Below are 21416 nucleotides of genomic sequence, written 5' to 3' on the forward strand. Positions count from 1 at the left end.
CTCTTTATAGAGTTGTACAGATTGTTGTGAAAATAGTACTTTCTGTGGAATAGAATTAACTTAAGGAGTGTCAATAATGCATAAGATAGTTAGACTTATGTTCAAGATTCAATAAACTCGTTCATTTATAAATTGGGACAAAAATAACAGAAAAATCAAGGAAGAAAATTCAACATATTAGAAGATAAGACAACAACCAATAACATACTTAGTGTAATTTCACAAGTAAATTTTAAGAATGTAGGATGTATACAAATCTTACCTGTCTCTGTGGGTAGGGGTGGTTTCAAATAACTCTGAAGAATTCTATATTTCAATCTCCAAAATAATACCTTGAATTTATAGGTGTTAACCCAAACGGTTAGTGAATGGCTAGTTTGATTTAATTAATGTTAAATGAAATAATTTATCAAACAGTATGTAAACTTACCAATATTAGAGTAAGAAAGATTTCCCAAATCAATAATAAACATTCATATGTTACTCCAACAGCTAATTAATGGTTAGTTTGATGTAACAACCTTCAATGGGTAGATTTATAGATCATATAATAATTAATGTGTTGGAAAAAATGAATTTGACATCTCTTTGCACCGTCGATTGTGTCTCTCCAACCTTCAATTCTGCCTTCACATATCGTCTTCCTTTTGTTTCGCCTTCCGATCTTTTTGTAAGTTAATTTCACTGTTTTTTTCTAATTAAATGCCCTAATCTTTTTGTTGTAATAGATAAAATGAGTTATATTGTATGTGATACCAGGCAAAAACACTAGGTGATTTCTTTCCAAGTGTCTTGACCTTGGTGGATCGGCTTCCCGCTGATGAGTGAGAGGTGGCAAGTATTCAGTGGAATTAGTCGAGGTGTGCAAAAGTTGGCAGGACACCACAATTATAAAAATAAAATAAAATTTGACACCACATCCTCTTAGCCTCATTGAGCATAATAAATATGAAATTAGTAATTTGTTTTGTTTAAAATTCCAATCCAATTGTCTCAAGTTTATGTTAAGTGAAATATGTTGTTCCTAGATAATCTAAAGCTTTTGTTAGATTTGATTGATGCTTCTTGATCACTACGAAATGAAAATGAATGTGAATAGAGTGGAGTGGGACTCCAAGGACTTATTTAGGATTGAGACCTAGTTGAATTATTGGTTGAGTGTCTTGAGATTGATTTGGCAGTTTGAACTATTTTGAGTTTATTGCTGGTTGATTTGGATTAACCTATTTATGTAAGGTTTACTAGTAGACTAGCTAAAACTGCTTGAGGCATTTCCCTGGGCTTCACTTTACTAATGCCTATGTGGGCATTAGCAAGTGCAACTGGTCCAAACATTCATGGTAAAATAGTCTGATGAATCATTTGATTATTGAATAGAGTAAAATGCATATGGAGAATGTGGTGTAAATGACTGTCCATTTGACCATCTTTAGTTTTGCTAATGTAATTCTTACTTTTGGGATGAACGTTTAATACTAGTATCTTTGATTTATGGAGATTTTATCTGAATGAAGAGACTCTAAAACATGTCGTGCGTAGTGTCCCTGGGGACAAGAGTTTAACTATCGAGTGCCTCCAAATGAAGAATGATTTCTCCATTATCAATATTCTCATTGAACATATCGAGGACTTGAGTTTGCTCAAATGTTCCCATCTGTCTTATGACATTCTTCGTGCAATTGGAGAAAGGTGCCCAAACTAAAGGTATTCTCCTATGTCAACATATCGGTAAACTGTTATGACATGCTTCATTGATTATGGTTTCACATCTTTGATGGTAAGAACTTTACAAGTGGTTGTAATCAATTTATCAGGGCTTAGAAGGCATTCGTCGCCTCCATTGATGGATTTTCAGACTGTTATTATCCTGCAACTAGTATGTGTACCCGCGCGATGCACGAGCAATATTAAAGAATGTAATTACATTATACATTATGTGAAACTTATATTATACACTTGTATATTTGAAATAAAAAAATCAAGTGAGTATATTAATGAGTGATATTACTGGGTATGATGTTGTTGTTAGAGGTATTTGTAGTTGAATTGAACTTTCTTGAGTAAGAGATAGAATCATTGTTTTTAAAAAATAAGCTAATAACCAAATATAGTACTATAAATTTAACATGCATTGTGTCAACTCTTAACAAAGATAAACTTAGAAAATGCACCTTATGGTTAAAAAAATATATATACAATTAAAGGAAATAAATCATACACTCGATAATTTTTCGAGAGATACATCAAAAATATAAAATGAGGTTATAAAATAAATTTTAATTAGAATTGGATTCTTCACATGTTATGTATAGTTTTTCCTCTATCCTTTGTCACATGAAACATAAAAAATTAATACATCAAAAATATAAGCAAATCAAGTAGATATTAACACGAACTAATATCATTAACACAGAAGCACATAGTAAGTAAAACAAATCATATAAATATACTTTTGGATTGTTCCCTATCCAACTATTCCTTTATGAATCATTTCCTTTGCAAATCCAACAATAGCAATAACATATTCAATATATTTTCACAAAGTGGAGTTAGGGGATCTTTACGAATCCAAACCTGTAGCATGCTTTAATTATCTAAACTAAAGAGGGATTATTATCTAACTACACTGATTTATTAGCTCTTTGATCAAGTAGAAAGGAAATTCATATTGAGAAAAATAATTGATTCTAATCCACTAATGTATCAATTTGAATGCTCAGTCCTGCAACTTTGAAACCCATCCATTAGTTGTATGGCAACAACCGATACTCCAACCAGTTTATTCCAGTTCCCATCACTTCTGAGGTATCAATCTTTTAATTCCAAAGACTCACTTGTTGCAATTTGAAATCAGTCAAAATAGTTTTAGTTTGATGTTGTTGAAAGAAGGAAAATTACACGTCCCGTCATATAGTTGATTACCAACCACCAGCTTCATAGGACTTTTACAATTTTGAACTGATTGGCCTGTACATAGACACCACAATCGTTGATTAAGTCACTTGTAAAGAAGCATGAAATACTATTATAAGCGTAAAGAGCCTAGTATTTAAACCTATTGAAATATATCATCTCCTAGTGCATTACATGCGCTATGCACGAACATCGATAAAAAAATATCAATAACAATAACATATCTTTCAACGGATCATTTCTCCTCTTTAAATATAAATATTTGATCAAATAATGTCTATAATGTGATGAAACTTAAAAGTATCTATCTCGTTAAAATAATTAATCCATTCAAATGGCCATGAGTTTGTAATAACATTCTTATACAATACACAAAAAATGTGCAGCGGGTAAGTTAACTAATCTAAATGAACAAAATAATTTATTTTCTAGCTAAAAGTAAAAATATATAATAAAAAGCATTTGACAAAAATTAAGCTTATACGACATCACATTACAAGGAAGTGATCATTTAACTTCTACTATAAGCCTATAACTACATTGTATCATATATATCCTTTGAAATATTATCTTCTTTTACATACAATGTGTTTTGCAGAATCCATTATCAGCGAGTGAAGTAATGGACTTCAAAATTCACTATAATACTTCACCCATGATATGCAAAGGTGTTTTGAGAATGATTTATCTAGATTATATATGAATAAACCTAACATTTTGGGCATAAGATCATTCTGAAGATATCCACATGCTACTTTCACCGTTTTCTTTGTTTTCCAAACTTATCAGTGTTTAGTATGTGTCTTAACTTTTCTCCTAAATCTTGTTTCAATCTATAATTCAAGCAAGTAATTTAAAACATAGAGTAGGGCCCTTCCACGTCCGATTTATCTATATTGATCTTACTATAATAAATGAGCATACTTCTGTGAGGGTTCAATGATCATACAATAAATCGCAACAATATATCCAATGTAATTTCACAAGAGAGAAGGTAGATCATACTAAACTTACCCCTACCTCGTAGATATAGAGGGGTTGTATTTGATAGACACTCAGTTTGTATAAGGCAAAAGTCTTCATACATGAGAAAAATTATCACATTTGAAACCAATGGAACTCAACATATGAGAAGGCTTCAATAGATAGCATCATTCAAATATCAATTCTTAATTGGCAATCATCATGCTTTAGATAAAAAAAAATGTATACTATATATTCATAAAGTAGAATTCCCAAGAGATCTCTTAGAGCAATTTGCATAGGATTAGAACTTCAAAAGTAAAGATGCAACATTCTCAAAGCTAAGGATCACGCTGACACTGAAAGTTCTATTGTTCTTTTAGGTTATCCTTTCACTAAATCATGGCTAAAGCATAACAATTTCTGTTATGAAATGCTTCATTGATTATGGTTTCACATCTTTGATGGTAAGAACTTTACAAGTGGTTGTAATCAATTTATCAGGGCTTAGAAGGTGTTCGTCGCCTCCATTGATGGATTTTCAGACAATTATTATCCTGAAATTCTCGGCATAAATGTATTTTATTTAGATCCACTCGCTGAAGCTGATTAGTAATTTTTAAGCAGATTTGTTAATTTAAATAACTCATTTGGGAATCAATTCATTTAAATTTGATTTTTTTCTTTGCTGACCCTTGATGATATCTGATTTCTAGGCTGTTTGGGTATAGAAAACCTCAAACTGCATTAGCTTTTGCACTTGGCATGCATTAATTTCACTCTATATCTCCACCTTCGGAAGATGGAACAGTCGAGATATAATTAAGTCCATTGTGGTTACACCAACAATATCTTGCTTTCATACTCTTGCCACTTCTTCCTGGATTTGATTCCAATGTGTGTTTTCTTATTTCCCCTGCGTATAGAATTTGCTGAGTGTGAAGCACCAAAACTTTTCAAAGAGAAACTTGCAGAAATGCTCCAAAAGGTGCCCTTGTTAGAGGTAAAGTATTCTCATCTTTCACTTATTTGTCCTCTCTTTCTTCTTCTAATTTTCCATGATGCCTCTTGTCACGACCCGAACCGGGGCCCTGGCCGTGACGAGCATTCCGAACCATAAAGGCCCGAAACACCCCTATTTGTCTGATAATCACGCACATAATTCATGGTAAACGAAATGCGGAAGATACACAATATAACGGAAACATGGTCAAGAATCATATGAAAACGAAAATGGGTAATAGTGTCCTACAATCTAAATCAACATCTCTAAAACCGTCTGCGAAATCGCTACAACATGACTGAAACAATGTCTATCTGAAAACTGGGACAAGGCCCCCAGCAGACCCAAAACTAATAAATGATAAATGAAATAGCATACGTCAGGCCTTCCGAAATATAGAAGGCTCACCACTTGATTCTGCGATCTGTCGGAAGAAATTTACTAGTTATCTGGACCCCTAGACTGTGCCTCCGAACCAGGGAGGGAACGGGGTCAATACAAAAGTACTGGTACGCAGAGAAATCAAAACAGAAGTATAATATTTTTACACAATATAGGTGAGAGCCATTATAAAGCAGTTTCATATCAAATCATTTGAAAACACAAGGGCATAATGTAATTTGTTTTAATAACAATGAAATGCAACTGAGCTAGGTGGAATACCCTACATAATTTACACCAACTGTCAAACCCGGGTTGCCGCTGAGATTAGAGTATACGTGAGGGGAAGACACACAAGATCACACAGCATGGTGTCTCGACCCAATGGTAGCGCCCAAGATCTCTTAGTCCGGGCTCCTACCTATAATCCCAATTTGGGAATGACATAAAGTCAAGTACTCAAGATCATTTAGCCTGGTACCAAATTTCCGTGTCGGCAAACACGGTTTCCAGCGATGATACCTTACACTCGAACTCCTTCTTCGGGCATCCATCTATCTCATGTAAAATCAATGCATTCAAATTTCATTTGATTCAATCACATATCATATTTTGTTGGGTAACGTCATACCCGACTTGAAAGCCATCAATATCACATTATTCTTCTCATTCAACCATTGTATTCAACATGTTTCAACACAAATAACCCTCTAGTTTTCAAGTCAAAATAATATCAATTCTCAAAACATTTCATGTCATGCTTTTCATGATGTTTTCAAACAATTTACATCATATGGACATTCAAAACAAATTCATATCAAGAGAGGGATTTCATATAATTCATGCTCTCAAAATATCATCTTTTCGAAACACACGCATATACATATATAATATGTCAAATCGTTCGAAAGTAAGCCTAAAGACCAAATTCAATATTATAGAAACGTTCAAAACATAATTATATTCGAAGTTTCAAAACCCCCATTTGTAAAACATGAATTTAAAGACCCATGAGATTTTTCAATAACCCCACGTACCTCTATATGCGAATATGATAGGTGCTTCTTGAAGCCTACGTTGCGGAGATTCCAAAACTTCAATTTGTTTAGAAAACCCATGGTTGAATCTTGAACTATTTGGGTTTTTATTTTGAAACCCTAGAGAGAGTTCTTGAACAATTTGGATGAATGAAGGTGTATTTTGGGGTCTTTGCGAACTGAATTTCGTGTTTATGGCTAAATAAGGGTGGAAAAGGACCATTTTGCCCCAAAAACAGTTTTTAAGTCACCTAAAACCTTTACATAGGCGGTGCCTATGCTATCGCCTATGTTTACATAGGCGCCGCCTACTACTTTGAAAGGTCATAACTTCTTGCTCAGGTGCCGGATTTTAGCAAAATTAGTAACGTTGGAAAGATAACTCGAAGACCTATCATTTGACACATAGTAGGCTCTCTAATTTGTCATATATAGAGAGTTATGGACAATGGAATCTGAAACAAATTACAACGTCCACTAAAACTTAACCGATCGAAATAGTTTCAACTCGTCCTTGAGTTGAAAGACCTCTATGGTCTAAATTCAAGCTTGAATGGATTCACATACTACTCAAATAATTAACATGCCATATTGGCATAGGATTTATGGCTTCGGGATTATCAACGCATCGAAATCATGGTCTATATTGTAGCCCAAAATACAGGACGTTACATTATCTCCCCCTTGAGATCATTCATCCTCGAATGATGGGTAGGAACATATTGAAGCTTAGAGGTATGGAATAAAGCGGACACGACATGACCTCTAGTAAGAATACACTGATCTAAAACATAACCATATGGCTGGAACTACTGATGTTCTGAATTCTTATACCGGACATGCATATCTAATCCATGGAATACACGACTGAAGCTACTCATAAGCTGAATTCTCATAATGAACATGCATACCTGATGCATGGATTCGTTACTGAGTTGTTCTCATGAATGCAGAACTGAATACACTGCTAAGCTGAACTTTTCTATTATACATGCATTTCTAATGCATGCATATCTGACTGAACTGATGTATGACGTATGACTGAATACGCAATGATAACTAGTGCAAAGCTTGCAATAAGTATCTATGCATGCAGCTGAATGAGGTATCTCGTCCTTGGGATCCTATGTCCCTCTATGAATGCTCAATTCACTAAGATATTCGGGGAACTGAGGCGATGCACAGGCACCTACGAATTGAATCATAACTGAACCCCTGGAATCTTAATCTAATGCATGACGCATGAACTGATCTATACTCGCAATTACTAGTATACTCTATCTTGGAACAGTAGCATGTCTAATATTTCTGGTAGCATGAATAAATGAAAAGATGAGAAAACAAGCCATGCGAATCTGCTTGTTAAACTGACTTACTGACCATACAGACTAAATTATGCTGGACCTTCATACTTAACTGGAGTATTCTCTTCAACACTCTCTCTAAGGAAGTTCTAGAAGTAATAGGGATCCATGAATCTTGGGTATGGATTACACAAGACATCCAACTGAGGAGATCACAACATTGACACTACCCTGCAGTATGGAATATAGACATATAACTCCTAAATTAGGATATAATTTTTAGACCTTTGGTAATACGACTTCTTACTTTCAGGCTTTGAGCACTCCCCGAATATCCCTTAAACTATACTATTCCCTATAAATATCATATTCATTCAACTCAACTTAAAATTCTCATATGAGCATTGAAAAATCTTTCTACTAATGTCAGAAATAAATTAATCCCTTCGCCGTGATCAAGCCTAACTCTAAGTCACCAAAAAAAATACAACATGCCAGACCACGCTATTATTCTAAACCATATGATGCCACCTTCTATACCTCTTTTAAAAATCACATCCTAAGCATAACATGCCTTACCACTTCAATGACTACTCTGAACTCTTAATATGAAGTCGCTAATGCATATAGCGACCTTCCACTACAATCCTAAAATGTCATTCAAGCCTAATTTGTAACCACATGTTAACTCCAAGGAAATCACCCATAAATGCATACTTCACATAGTTTCTAAACTATTATCAATATAACTCCCACGTGCTATCCTAAAAACATACACACACCAACTTTTCCACTAACCATCACATGTATCAAACTTAGCCCCAAATCTTACTTCATACTTATGGCCTTATCTAAAAAAGCATACTATGATCTTCCATCTACAAAAACATTTACATCATCACCACTATCATTGCATTGGAAGGGTCACTAAAAGGTTAAAACATAAGACCCTCAAGCATGAAAAGATCTTTATACGGGACTGAGCACACTATAAAGAGTGAGTACATGCGTCAAGAGTTGCATGAACTCAACTAGAGTTCATAACATAAGGAATGTGATTCCGACTACTTGAATGAACTAGAACTCATATCTTGGAACTGGAAGAGTACGTGACTCTCTATCATATACTGGAATCATGAACTATGATCACGGAACTGAATTGTAAGGCATGAGTAAGCATCCGGATAACTAAAAAAAATACTGAGGTAGGAATTGGTTGAGATCCACCCTCACTTTCTGATGTTCTAAATCATACTGCATCACTACTACAATCTGAGAGCCTTACTTGGTCATTCGTTCTATCATCTCCCCCTCAGCTTTACGTTATCATCTAGAGTTTGGGAGATCCTTTACCAGATTCTAACTGAACTACACTTACTGCACTCCAGGGCCTGAAAAAAATGACAATGCATGCATATCATAGAACTTAACCCGAATGACTACCTTCTGGGATACATTAGTTTGCACACTTATTTCTATCGGTTCAACCTTCAAAACTCAAACTTAGATTCTAACACTTAACATGGATATCACCAAGCATTTGATGAACCAAACCACTTTCGACATAGCGTACTAATATCGCGACTCCCAACTTATGCCTCATTACTATGAGAATCAAGATCATATAAAAGGCTCAACACTATCAATCAAAACTCTTTAACCTAACTATTTAGAACCCATATAACATCTACTAGTCTTTCCCCATCTAGCAACTCAACAGTACTAATAGCCACACACAATAGGTAATTGCCCTAGAAAGAATGCCGCAACCTCATGTAACCTTAGGCATACTTCTACATCACACATACAATATCATACATCACTACAAATCAAATAAACTTAATCTATTTCATGCACCGTTCAAGCCTATTAGATCACTTCTATACAAATAGTATTCATTAACCAAGAAATTTTCACATCCACCTTCATGGACATCAACTATTCAAACTTAATATCTAGTGCTATGCATGATTTACAACCCAACCTTACACAAAATTTTCACTTGGAAACTATAAATAAACATCACAAAACACTAGTGCACTGGAACTTCATAACCACAATAATCGATCATGACCTAACAATTTTCCTTATCATAATCCATTAGCATGTACTATTTCAGAACCTCAAGCCTACTAATTTAATCCCACAAAACATGCATCATCAAACTTTTGCCACTATTTACCACCACACCATTTAAATTCAAGCCTATAGTTTAATATCAATCCTTTACCACCAATGAACAATGCAACATAATATAATTATACTAATCCATCAAATTGGAACATTCTATCCCAAATACTTCAAAATCTGCTACATACCTTCTCATAAGTAGTACTAGTTTACAACTACCAACAAAAGAAGGTTAAGGGGTAAGGTCACATAATAGACATGATCAACCTTAATCTTATATTATAACCCCATACAATCTTTTCTACTTATACTGATTTCTCATCTCATACTTACTCACTCAATCATACATTTAGACTGCCTTCAAATTCCTCAAACAACCATGAGTCTATAATCATAACTTACTCGCTCATATAGCAATTTTCACATTCAAGCAACCAACAAATCACCCTGACTAACAACTCCTTCTCTACCTTATACTAAACTAACTCACAAGGACGAATTACCTCTTTACCAACTCAATCTCATGCAAACAGATTCAGCCATACATATATTAAACCAACGAAAGAACAACAAGTTGCTAGTGAATCAAAACAGGCCTCACACGGCTTCACTAGACTTTGGTTTTGTATTTTGAACAAGAAAATGAGATGGATGACAATGCAACTATGCTAGTGAATCGAAAGAGCCCACACGGCTTCACTAGACTTTTTAATTTCATCAACACAATGATAAAATATTTTCAAGAGATAGAAACTTGTCACACAATATTCCATTATCTGAGAATACACATCTTACTTTGTATAGATAAAAATCTGAGTCAAATATTTCCCCCACAGATTATCATACAATCCACACACGCTACTAGCTACCAACAGATCATGACACTAACACTTTAGTTTATACTACTATTTGGGTGGAAATATAATTCCGACACTTCTACTACACATCTTTTCCCTTAAGCATGATATCTACAACATAAATTTTTGAAAAAGGCCGAATATACTCAATACAGAAGGCTGAAAAGCACGATTTCATCAAGATCAAGGTTCACACTAGAACCCATACACTCTAAAGCAATAACGGACTCTTCTCGAGTCCTTGCATAATTTTAACACCTTATATGATGCGATCCAAAGGGATAATACCATTTAGACTCTATACTTCTGTACTTGAATTGGCCCAATAATGAGGCATGTCTGAGAATGTCCGAGTAAGGAAAGAATTTTGGATGATTTTACTTTCGTATGGATGTCACCATAGCATGAATTAGAGTATGAAGGAGGAATTGACTCTGTTGCAGGAGCTAGAACATGAAGAAAGAGAGACATTCCTAAATGCCTTGTAGCTTCCTGCTTATAAGTGTGGTTGACTACACACCCATAAACAAGACTCTACTGGATGTGATTTCGTACACACCCTGGGAATATGAACCACGCTTTGATACAAAGTTTATCACGACTCGAACCGGGGCCTGACGAGCATACCAAACCATAAAGGCCTAAAACACCCCTATCTGTCTGATAATCCTGCACATAATTCATGACAAAAGAAATGCAGAAGATACACAATATAATGGAAACATGGTTAAGAATCATTTGAAAACGAAAATGGAGAATAGTGTCCTACAATCTAAATCAACATCTCTAAAATCGTATGCGAAATCTCTACTACATGACTGAAACAATGTCTATCTGAAAACTGGGACAAAGCCCCCAGCAGACCCAAAACTAATAAATGATAAATGAAATAGCAGACGTCAAGCCTTCCGAAATATAGAAGGCTCACCACTTGATTCTGCAATCTGTCGGAAGAAATTTACTAGTTATTTGGACCCCTAGACTGTGCCTCCGAACCTGGGAGGGAAGGGGGTCAATACAAAAATACTGGTAAGCAGAGAAATCAAAATAGAAGTATAATATTTTTATACAATATAGGTGAGAGACATTATAATGCAGTTTCATATCAAATCATTTGAAAAAACATGGTCATAATGTAATTGTTTTCAATAACAATGAAATGCAACTGAGCTAGGTTGAATACCCTACATAATTTACATCAACTGTCAAACCTCGATTGCCACTGAGATTAGAGTATACGTGAGGGGAAGACACACAAGATCACACAGCATGGTGTCTCGACCCAATGGTAGTGCGCAAGATCTCTTAGTCCGGGCTCTTACCTATAATCCCAGTTTGGGAATGACATAAAGTCAAGTACTCAAGATCACTTAGCCTGGTACCAAATTCCCATGTCGGCAAACATGGTTTCCACCGATGAGCCCTTACACTCAAACGCCTTCTTCGGGCATCCACCTATCTCATGTATAATCAATGCATTCAAATTTTATCTGATTCAATCACATATCATATTTTGTAGGGTAACATCATACCCAACTTGCAAGCCATCAATATCACATTATCCTTATCATTCAACCATTGTATTCAACATGTTTCAACACAAATAACCTTCTCGTTTTCAAGTCAAAATCATAGCAATTCACAAAACATTTCATGTCATGCTTTTCAAGATGTTTTCAAACAATTTACATCATATGCACATTCAAAATAAATAAATTCACATCAAGAGAGGGATTTCATATAATTCATGCTCTCAAAATATCACCTTTTTGAAACACACGCATATACATATATACTATGTCAAATCGTTCGAAAGTAGGCCTAAAGACCAAATTCAATATTATAGAAACATTCAAAACATAATTATATTCGTAGTTTCAAAACCCCCATTTGTAAAACATGAATTTAAAGACCCATAAGATTTTTTGATAACCCCACGTACCTCTATATGCGAATATGATAGGTGCTTCTTGAAGCCTACGTTACGGAGATTCCAAATCTTCAATTTGTTTTGAAAACCCATGGTTGAATCTTGAACTATTTGGGTTTTTATTTTAAAACCCTAGAGAGAGTTCTTGAACAATTTGGATGAATGAAGGTGTATTTTGGGGTCTTTGGGAACTGAATTTCGTGTTTATGGCTAAATAAGGGTGGAAAAGGACCATTTTGCCCCAAAAATAGAGTTTTTAAGTCACCTGAAACCTTTACATAGGCGGTGCCTATGCTATAGCCTATGTTTATATAGGCGCCGCCTACTACTTTGAAAGGTCATAACTTCTTCCTCAGGTGCCGGATTTTAGCAAAATTAGTAACGTTGGAAAGCTAACTCAAAGACCTATCATTTGACACATAGTAGGCTCTCTAATTCATCATATATAGAGAGTTATGGACAATGTAATCTGACACAAATTACAACGTCCACTAAAACTTAATCGATCGAAATAGTTTCAACTCGTCCTTGAGTTGAAGGACCTCTATGGTCTAAATTCAAGCTTGAATGGAATCACATACTACGCAAATAATTAACATGCCATATTGGCATAGGATTTATGGCTTCGGGATTATCAACGCATCGAAATCATGGTCTATATTGTCGCCCGAAATGCGGGGCATTACACCTCTTCAAGCTAATTACTCTTTAGAACAAGAGTTATCCTTTGATGGTCAATTTCAGGAGTACTTTTCTTTCCTCCACAGTTGATGTCCACAAAAATCCGAGGTACCTCACGTGATGTCTTTGATGTATGACCGACCTCTTGGACAATTTCTGCCCAAGAGTTTAAAAAAATTGAAGTTACAGCAAACGGATGTACCCCTCTTTGTCTCCTGGTTAGATGCAGTCAAGAAGATGCCTTGTTTCAACTTGCGAAGCTTGTCTCTTGTCATGGACGATATATCAGATGATCTTCTCATCACAGTTGTTCATTCTCTTCCTCGTTTAGTAGAGCTGGATCTTGAGGGACAGACATTTTATGGAGCCATCGGTACGGGACTTGACCAACATTGGACTGCCGGCTCTGAAGTTCTGCGAATGTCTAATTGGCCTCTCAATTGTTCTAAGTGAAAGTAATTATCCTTCATTTAAGAGAGTCAAAAATATAGGCATGTTCCATGTTTCTGAAGGTTGTAGAATGTTGGAATTAGTGAAACTTGGCAGGTTTGCAAAGGTTACTGAAGCTGGATATTCGTCAATTCTGCACTCATGCCGGAATCTGAAGAAATTTGAAGTGTTGACTTCACCTCTATTATCAGACTTGGTGTTTGATAGTATGATAGGAGTTGCAAGGTCCGTAATTGAATTAAGGCTGTCAGCATGCAGTCTTCTAACTATGCTCTTCTCAATTCTGCCCAAATTTTATTGTCTTCTCTTCTCTTTATATTTGTTTTTTGTATTTTAATTCCATGTTGTACCTCTCTTGTTTCTTAATATGTGTTAATATATTTCATGTAAATCTCTCTACAGCCACTTGGAGAGATGGAAACTATTGTTTTCCTCTAGATGTACAATTTTTACAAGGTATTCTTTTGTTTACTTCTATTTTTCGTAAATTCTAATTCTCTGTTTTACTCTTTCTAGTTCTAATAGTGTTGCTTTCTATTGTATCTTATTCTTTTACTATTCCTTATTTTAGATTGTTTCATTTTGAGCCGGGGGTCTATTGGAAACAACTTTTCTATCTCACATTTGAGGTAGTGGTATGGACTGCATACACTTACCCTCCCCAGACCTCACTTGGTGGGAATATACTGGGTATGTTGCTGTTGTAGTTCTTATAGTGTTGCCTTTAATTTACGTAGGGGTTGTTTAGTTGGGAAACTAGTTATCCCAAGGATTAATTATTCCGGGATTAGCTATCTCAGAATTAGTTGTCCTACTCTCAAGGGGTGATAAAAATAACACTACAAGAGAAAACTAATTACTGTATGTGTTATTCCATGCATTTTATCGCAACCAAACATGGATTAGCTCGTCCTAAAGTTAATTTTAGAATTAGTTATCCCTCGTACCAAATGAGTCTTGAAGGTTGGATAAAAATAATACTATAATTCAGAATAACTAATCCCGGTATGAGCTATCCCATGCATTTATCCCAACCAAACATGGCAAATGCCTATCGTAAATTAATTCCAACATTAGTTATCCCTTATTCCTAGTATCAAACGAGCCCTTGTAATTGCATGTGTGTAGTTTTTCTTTCATTCCCCTTATTAACTCTTAATTTAAGGAGAAGTAATAGTTAAATTTATGTTACCATTTTATTTGATTTGCAGGAATGGTTTACTCTTGCTTGTGGCATCTTCTCTAATACCATACCTACCTACCATTAGAAAGAAAGGGAACAAATAAAAATAGTGAATACACAACTTTTTTGAATAACCGTGGTGTTCGGGTCAGCTTACGTGCACCTTGGCTAATTCCACGGAATATGTAGAACCTCCCACCAGCAACAATGGTGAATACACAGCTAAAGACAAGTAAACCATTTAGGCGCATGTGTATCATTAATAGCTAACTCTAATCCTTTTTCTTTTCTTTTGCTGAATTAGTGGTCATGTTAGACAACACCTCTCATAATTACAATTCTTTGGAAAAACGAAGTTGTACAAAATGGCTATTGAAGTAGTTACTGCACCTGCTATTGAAGTAGGTGGTAATCCATTGTTGGATAAGAGAGTGAAAGTAACAACATTAGGTGTTTGTGTTTCACATAGAGCTAGTAGTGGTGTGTGTCCAACTAGTGATGCCACTTAATGATAGTAGCAATGAATTGCTACTTAATGAGTAATTACAATGGCAGGTCCAAAAAAAGGCATTTGATATTCAAAAGGTTCATTACAACAGAGGACAAATAAAGCACATAATGCCTAAAAAGGAAAAAAAAGCTAAGTTTCAGTCATCGGATTTTGTGCCATTGCCAGCCATCACAGCACCCAAATTCGCAGCCAACACCGTACATAGCAAGCCTGTGTCTCGCCTTGTAGATTGCGTGGAGGATGTCTCTCTTAGCAACTATGCTAGTAAGTTCAATACCGAGCCAGCGCAAACGACAGAAAGCATACTGGGGCAGAGGTAGCATTATGGCATCAGCAGTCAAACCTCGACAGCTGCAAAGATCAAGTATTTACAGTTGACTACTATTGTGGTTTGGTCTATCCATTAGCATCTGCACTGCAGCATCAGTGACCTCATCACAGAACCCTATACATAAATTAGTTAATGCCTTAGCAACAAATGTAATGGTAAAAATAGTTGCATTAGTTATTTTAGGAACGTAATCAACATCCAACACTACTAACGTCTTACAAATTTTCCTATCAGCATGAAATAAAGAATTAATTCCCTTGTCAATAACTCTCTCACAGCTTCTGATCCACAACTGCACAATTGATAAGTCTCCCGCACCAAGAAGAGCAAGGTCCGTTATTGAATTAAGGTTGTCCTCATGTAGTCTTCTAACTAGTGAAGCTTTGGAGCATTTGTCCTCATTTAGTAAGTTGGAGGTACTTGACACAAGTGGGTGCGAACGCATTGGAGACCTGGCTCCCTTTACATATCAAAAGTTACTACCCTCACAATACTAGACTCAAGACCCACATGGGTGATGCAAGCTTTTGCAAAGTTTAGTATTATAAGGTTAGTAACTTTTGATATGTAAATGGGAGCCTGGTTTCCAATGCATTCTCACCCACTTGTGTCGAGTACCTCCAACTTACTAAATGAGGACAAATGCTCCAAAGCTTCACTAGTTAGAAGACTGCATGAGGACAACCTTAATTCAATTACGGACCTTGCTCTTCTAGGTACGGGAGACTTACCGATTGTGCAGTTGTGCATCAGAGGCTTTGAGAGAGTAACTGATAAGGGAATTAAGTCTTTATTTCATACTGGTAGGAAAATTTGAAAGGTGTTATCAGTGTTGGATATTGGTTACATTTCCAAAAATAACTGATGCAGTTATTTTTACAGGCATTATCTGATTTATCTTCAAGATTCTGTGATGAGGTCACTGATGCTGCAATACAGATGCTGATGGATAGACCAAACCACAACAGTAGTCAACAGCAATGACTTGTTCTTTGCAACTGTCGAGGTCTATCTGCTGATGCCATAATGCTACCTCTGCCCTAGCACGCTTTCCGTGGTTTGCTCTGGCTCTGTGTTGGACTTTATCGCATAGTCGATAAGAGAGACAATCTCTATGAAATCAGCAAGGCACTACCCAGGCTTGTTGGCTGCGAAGTTAGGTGCTGTGATGGCTGGCAATGGCACAAAATCCGATGATTGAAACTTATCTTTTTTCCTTTTTTAAGGCATTATCGTGCTTTATTTGCTCTCTGTTGTAATAAACCTTTTGAATATCTAATGCCTTTTTTTTGGACCTGTCATTGTAATTACTCATTAAGTGTCAATTCATTGCTACTAGCATCAAGTGGCATCAACACCTGGACGCACACCACTACTAACTATATGTGAAACACAAAACACCTAATGTTGTTATTTTCACTCTCTTACCCTACTATGGGCTACCACCAATTTCAATTACCAGGTGCATTAGCTACTTATCTGCCCCAACTCTTTTTCCTCCTCCTTAGGTTTCTGTTCACCACATTCTCCATCGGGCCTTTTTATCTCTTCCTTCTCTGAGCTCTGGTTATGGAAGAAAGAACCGATCATCCTCAATCTCAAGCAATTCCTTTCCCGATCAAGCCATCTGCTCCACATGACATATTTAAGACCATAAGATTAAATGATATTTTTGTACATTTGACATAACTTTATTTTAAGACTACAAGATTCAAAAGACTTCTTTATTTTCTTAAATTCCATGTCAAGTTAATTTTTTCGTAAATAGGGGGGGTAGAAGAATGAGTTAAGATTAGGTATCGACATGTGTGATTCATTGTGATTAAAATAAAACAAATAATGGCATTTTGATATTTTGCACTCGGTCTTTCATCACCATCGCAACGAGCAACAACAATTTACTTAGATTAACTTGAGAATTTGTGTTACCGTTGTAGAAGCATTACTAATGACATGTTGTGCTTTTAAATGCGAAAAGACACTGCAAGCTTTATTACGCCAACACCTAAATGGTAAGTCCACAACACTTCCAAAGGTCATTTTGAATTAACTTTTAACGTTTGACTTATGTCAAAAGTCATTAGTTAGAAAAACAAACTTCTTTTATTTATTTATTTATTTATTTATTTATTTATTTTTGTTTTTGTCGTCCCAAAATAATGCTATTTTACTATAATTAAAAGTTAATTTTAATTTTTTTTACTCTTAATAAAATAATTTTGATGATAAATTTCAAAATTATTTTTTAAACACCACGTCACATTAAAGTATGTGACGTAAAATGAGACGTCGATAACACTAATTAGAATCTAATGCAAAGTGAGTCCTTACACTCTTCCTCTTCTAGGTTTCTACTACTTTGCTATTCTCAATTCTGCCCACATTTTACTGTCCTCTTCTCTTTTTATTTGCTTTTTGTATTTTAATTCCACTATTGTACCTCCCTTTTTTTCCTTAGTACTATGTGTTGATATCTTTCATCTAAATACTCTCTACAGCAACTCGGAGAGATGGAGGCTATTTTTTTCCTCTATATGTCGAAATTTTACAAGGTATTCTTTTGTTTACTTCCCTTTTTCTTTAATTATAATTCTCTACTTTACTCTTTTTAGTTCTAATATTGTTGCCTTTAATTACTTAGGGGTTGTTTTGTTGGGTAACAAGTTATTCAAGGATTAATTATGTTTAGTTGGTCAACACGTTATTCAAGGATTATCCCGGTATTAGTTATCCTACCCTCAAGTGTGATAAAAATTACACTTACAATCCTGGATTAACTAATTATTAAATGAGTTATCCATACATTTTATCGTAGCCAGACATGGATAAGCTCATCCTAAAGTTAATTTTAGGATTAGTTATGGTAACACCCTAACTCAGGATAAGGAGTTCCACGTCGGCAAACACAGGAGAGATGCTGGATATATAAGTAAACAGGTCTTTCACTCTAGTGATCTGTTTTAAAGTCGTGCGGATCTAAGCCTATAGAGCGGACATTATCACTAGTGGGCTGGGCTGTTACAATTAAGGAGTTCCACATCGGCAAAACACGGGAGAAATGCTGGGTATATAAGTAAACAAACCTTTCACACTAGTAACGCATTTTAAAGTGGTACGCGTCTAAGGCAAGCAGCCCATAACGAACAATATCACTAGTGGGCCGGCCCGTTACAGTTATCCTTTATTCCTTGTACCAAATGAGCCTCGAAGGTGGGATAAAAATGATACTACTATTCGGGATAATTAATCTTAGTATGAGCTATCCCATGCATTTCTCCAAACCGAACATGGCAAAAGCTCATCATAAAGTTAATTCCAACATTAGTTATCCCTTATCCCTGGTATCAAATAAGCCCTTGTAGTTGTATGTGTGTAGTTTTTATTTCATTCCCTCTATTACCTAAGGAGAAGTAATAGTTCAATTTATGTTGCCATTTTATTTGATTTGCAGGAATGGATTACTCTTTGTTGTGGCATTCGCTCCGACCTGATTTTGTGAGTAAATATAATAATTGTTGATTCTTCTTAAACATTTTGTTTGTATTCTTTTTCTTAAATCTTTTGTTATTTTAGTTTTCTTGGTTTTGAAGTGGTACTTAGTCCTCAGTGGTAGGTTGTTTGACCTATATTGCTCGGACTCTTCAAAAATGTCAACTGGTGCTACATCGAAAGTGAAGAGTTCTCGTAACATAGTGTCAGATAGTTCATCCGATCCAATGATAGCTATAATGTCCTGAAGTTCTTTGTAATGTTGTAAAGTTTGCTTAACTCGTTGGGAGGTTTCGTAATTTTCCTCACCAACGATCCAAGGTTGAAGTGCTGGCGAGTTGCACCCTGCAATCCGAGCTGAGGACGGGTTTTTGGGGTTAGCTAATCTTCGCGGGATCGCGACCCTTTGTCCCAGCCATTGTAGCACGTATGTCGCTGTATTGGTGATTAACTGATTAATATCTTCCAGTTTCTTATTTCAAGTGAACTCTTAGACTAATTAGTCAATGGGACAATTTGTCTTCGGATTTTTAGACCACTATTCGAAAATTTTTGATGTGGAAATTCATAATGGCTAATACCGAGTGGCGAGATGTAGTTTAGAATCACCTTTGTACTCTTAAATTTTTCGAATTTGGGTGGATAATGAGTGAGAATAAAATCTATAGGTGTGTTAATGGAGGCATGAGATGCATCTTACGTTGGAATTCTGTGAAATATGAGATGCATATAATGATGAGCTAGTGTGATGAAATAAATCATCTACATTTGATTTAGCGAGTAATACCATACCTACCATTAGAAAGAAAGGGAACAAAAAAAAAATAGTGAATACACAACTTTTTTTGATAATCGTGGTGTTCGGGTCAGCTTACATGCACCTCGACTAATTCCCCGGAATATCTAGCATCTCCTACCAACAACAATAGTAAATACACAGCTAAAGACAAGTAAACTCTAATCCTTAGTAGCTAACTCTAATCCTTTTTCTGTTCTTTTGCTTAATTAGTGGTCATGTTAGTCAATACCTCTCATAATCTATTGATTTTTACCTTTCTTTTGAAAAATAAAGTTGTACAAAATGTCTATTGAAGTAGTTACTGCACCTGTTATTAAAGTAGGTGGTAATCCATAGTTGGATAAGAGAGTGAAATTAACATTAGGTGTTTTTTCACATATAGCTAGTAGTGGTGTGTGCCCAACTGGTGATGCCACTTAATGCTAGTAGCAATGAATTGGCACTCAATGAATAATCACAATGGCAGGTCCAAAAAAAAGGCATTTGATATTCATTGTAATTCAAAAGATTCCTTACAACAGAGAGCAAATAAAACACAATAATGCCAAAAAAAAAAAGGAAAAAAGCAAAGTTTCAGTCATCGGATTTTGTGCCATTGCCAACCATCACAGCACCCAAATTCGCAGCCAACACCGCACACAACAAGCCTTGGTTGAACCTTGCAGATTGGGTGGAGATTGTCTCTCTTAGCAACTATGCTAGTAAGTTCAATACCGAGCCAGCGCAAACGACAGAAAGCATACTGGGGCAGACGTAGCATTATGGCATCAGCAGGCAAAGCTCGACAGCTGCAAAGATCAAGTATTTACAGTTGACTACTGTTGTGGTTTTGTCTATCCATCAACATCTACACGCAGCATCAGTAACCTCATCACAGAACCCTATAGATAAATCAGTTAATGCTTTAGCAGCAGATGTAATGGTAAAAATAGCTGCATTAGTTATTTTGGGAATGTAACCAACATCCAACACTGATAACGTCTTGCAAATTTTCCTATCAGCATGAAATAAAAACTTAATTCCCTTGTCAATTACTCTCTCACAACTTCTGATCCACGACTGCACAATCGGTAAGTCTCCCGCACCAAGAAGAGCAAGGTCCGTTATTGAATTAAGGTTGTCCTCATGCAGTCTTCTAACTAGTGAAACTTTGGAGCATTTGTCCTTATTTAGTAAGTTGGATGTACTCGACACAAGTGGGTGCGAATGCATTGGAGACCAGGCTCCCTTCTACATATGAAAAGTTACTACCCTCACAATACTAAACTCAAGACCCACATGGGTGATGAAAGTTTTTGCAAAGTTTAGTATTGTGAGGGTAGTAACTTTTGATATGTAGAAGGGAGCCCGTTCTCCTATGCGTTCACACCCACTTGTGTCGAGTACCTCCAACTTACTTAATAAGGACAAATGCTCCAAAGCTTCACTAGTTGGAAGACTGCATGAGGACAATT

The 21416-nt window shown here is 35.7% G+C and overlaps 1 pseudogene; it reads left to right on the forward strand.

The window, feature by feature from the left end:
- The first annotated feature begins 571 nt into the window (after nt 1-571).
- LOC107876953 lies at nt 572-16871 on the forward strand (annotated as a pseudogene).
- Nucleotides 16872-21416: the final 4545 nt, after the last annotated feature.

Source organism: Capsicum annuum, unplaced genomic scaffold (assembly GCF_002878395.1).
Source record: "Capsicum annuum cultivar UCD-10X-F1 unplaced genomic scaffold, UCD10Xv1.1 ctg2974, whole genome shotgun sequence".
Taxonomy (NCBI): Eukaryota; Viridiplantae; Streptophyta; class Magnoliopsida; order Solanales; family Solanaceae; genus Capsicum; species Capsicum annuum.